Raw genomic sequence first — 3,042 nt, forward strand, 5'->3', positions numbered from 1 at the left:
TAGATGTACAAAATCTTTCAAAAATTAATATGAGATAATAAACGGTCTGGTTTTTAAATTGGTAAAATGTTTAAACAGAGGCTTTATCAAAGAAGATCTCTGAATGACAAATCGACACATAAAAAATATTCATCATCATTATTCAAAGGAAACGCCCATAGAATAGCTAATACCTGAAAGAAGCACTTGATAGTACAAGGTTGATAAGGCTGTGGAGCCATAAGAACTCTCACTGACAGCTGATGAGGATGTAAAATGGCCCAAGTTGAAAAAGTTTGGCAGTGTCAAAAAATTAAATCAGGTGATCCATCAACCATTCTTCTAGATCATTACCCAAAATAAATGAAAATTTATATTCACACAAAAACCTGTATGTTTCTGGACATGGTGGCACATACCTGTAATCTCAACACTCGGGAGGCCGAGGCAGGAGGATTGCTGTAAGTTCGAGGCAGCCTGGGCTACAAAGTGAATTCAAGGCCAGCCTAAAATGCATAGTGAAACTCTATCTCAAAAAACAAAACAAAACAGATGGAAGTGAGCGGACAGGCCGGCTAGTGGTAACCAGAATGTGCTGTTTACAGTGCGGGCTGCAGATGAATGCCAGAGAACCTGGATCTCAGCTAAAGGACAGCATTCCAGTCATTGAACTTTCAGCAAGTGGGCCTTTTGAATGTCACGATCTTCTTTGGAAAGGTTTTTCCTGTGTGAAAAATGAACTGTTACCAAGTCATGCTCTTGAATTATCAGGAAAAAAATTTTCAGCTCAAAAAAAGATAAAGTGAATTTTTTCACACTGAGGAACATCCAAGGTCTCTTTGCTCCTCTAAAATTACACATGAAATTCAAGGCCGTGCAGCAGGCTCAGCGTCTTCTCTTTCTTTCAAGCTCAAACCTTTCATAGGATATTTTGAGGGGTAATGATGAGACTATCGGATTTGAGAATATTTTCAATGATCCATCACAAAGTGAGCTCATGGGGAGCCACAATTGATGGTGGAATATAAACTTGCTTTGCTATGATACATGTGCTGCTTGGGAACCAGAGGGGCTGCGTCTTGTTATCTTTCATTGTAATTTGATGTATATGACATTAAAAGTACTGACACAAGAATTTTTGCCTAATATCCGTGATGATTTGAAATTACTTGAGTCTTTGAGTTATGACTCTGCGACAGTTGAAAGCACTATGGGGAAATAATTTTAAAGCTCCGAATTTGTAGTAAAACAATGGCCTTCTCTGTGTTTCAAAAAGTATTTCCAGTGGATATCTGAGAATTTTCCACAGGTTCCAGTATCACCTACTCTCTAGGTATTCCATCATTTAAATTTTAAATAACTATTTTCAGCATTTGTGCCTACACACTTCACAGTAACATCTTTCAGAGTAAACTTGTATACAGAAACATCTTAGTTCCTGAATGCTTCTGTCTGCAGGCAGTTTGGTTTGCAAACAAAAGTGCTCAGCAAATTTTGTTCCTGGTCACAAATTCTGTTTCAGGTGACAAACATGATCATGGTCATCTTTCCCAAAACTATAAACAAGTTTACGAAGTTGTCACTGTAATTGATTTCAGTGGCAGCACTTAAAATTGAGTATACTAGACATTCATTGTGTTTTCATGTAGATTGTTAGCATAATATTTCTATAATGTGATATTCAATTACAGCTCTACTTTGATCCTGTAAAGCTGAAAAAGTTCAGAGGTTTTGATTTTGGTCTTCTTTAAAGTGAAAGTAGCCAGCAGATGTAGATTTAATGGTTGTACTTTATAGACATAGTATGTACCTAATTTATTACCAGGCAATACTATTAAAATTAACTTTTTCTTATTCTTAATTTGCATATCACAAGATACATAAACTTTTAAAAATTATTCAAATATTCATATATACCTTATGCATCCATAAACAAATTCCATAATTATGTAAGTGCATATTTACCATGATTACATCTTGTATTCTTCATGAACCTGGTATATAAAAAGTAAAGATTTTTCTTAGAACATTAAAAAACAAAACAAAAACAAAAAAACCTGTATATCAATATTTATAGTGGTTTTATTTATAAGATACCAGATTCTGGAAATAATTTAAATGTTCTTCAACTAAAGAATAAATTGCTGCCTACCTATGATGTTATTAGCAACAAAAAGAAACAAATATACACACCAAGACAAGTGAATCTCAAATGTGTTGGGCTGAGTAAAAGGAGTCAAGTCCAAAAAGCTAGCTACGGTGTGATTTCATTTGTGTATCTTCAGAAAAAGGAAATAATAGGGACAGAAATGATAGAAACAGATCAGAGGCTGCCTGGGACTGGGGATAGTGTGAGGGGTCGCCCTCGGAGGGACACAGGCATTTTTGAAATGACAAGAGTATTTTACATCTTGTTTATCGTGGTAACGATGTCACTGCCAGACCGTGTGCTCTGTAAGAGCGAATTTTACTGAATGTAAATTAGGCCTCAGAAAACCACAGTCAGAGAACAAATCAAAGCCGGTTGCTTCGGAGGCCGCAGCATGTAGGGCTTCCTTGGCCCTCACGGGGACCCCGCATGCTTGTTAGGACATCTGCATGGGAATCGAACATTCTACCGCTTGTATTTAGAAAGGGATTTACGACATTTTGCATGCCGTTTAGTTAAAATGGTGACTTGAGGTTTGGGTATGTAAATATCATTTTTCCTATGTAAACGTCAGCTAAAAATATATTGACAAATACATAGGTTCAGTGAAGTTTGGTTATTAAAAACCCACAGGGATTCCGCTTGGAAAACAAGCTGGAGAGACATTCTGCATGGGTGTGCCAGTATCAGGATACTGCTGAACTCTATTTTTATATCCTGGCTGACAGCCTATCCCGTTGCTGGTAAACTGACATGTATACAGCAAATCCTGTTGAATAAAAAGTCCCTTCTCATTAGCATATCTTATTTCAGTCACTGATAGTGAAGCTAGAAAAAACAGAAATCTCAAAAAAACCAAATAATGTAAAGAATAAAGATTATCTGCTATTGATATAATACTAATACTGATTTCT

General features: G+C 36.2%; 1 pseudogene; it reads left to right on the top strand.

Annotated features, from left to right (window-relative positions):
• The first annotated feature begins 596 nt into the window (after positions 1–596).
• On the top strand, positions 597–1,023 carry LOC100716780 (proteasome maturation protein-like; annotated as a pseudogene).
• The last annotated feature ends 2,019 nt before the right edge of the window (positions 1,024–3,042 follow it).

Source organism: Cavia porcellus, unplaced genomic scaffold (genome assembly GCF_034190915.1).
Source record: "Cavia porcellus strain 051 isolate PalLab524CR breed Dunkin Hartley unplaced genomic scaffold, mCavPor4.1 scaffold_38, whole genome shotgun sequence".
NCBI lineage: Eukaryota > Metazoa > Chordata > Mammalia > Rodentia > Caviidae > Cavia > Cavia porcellus.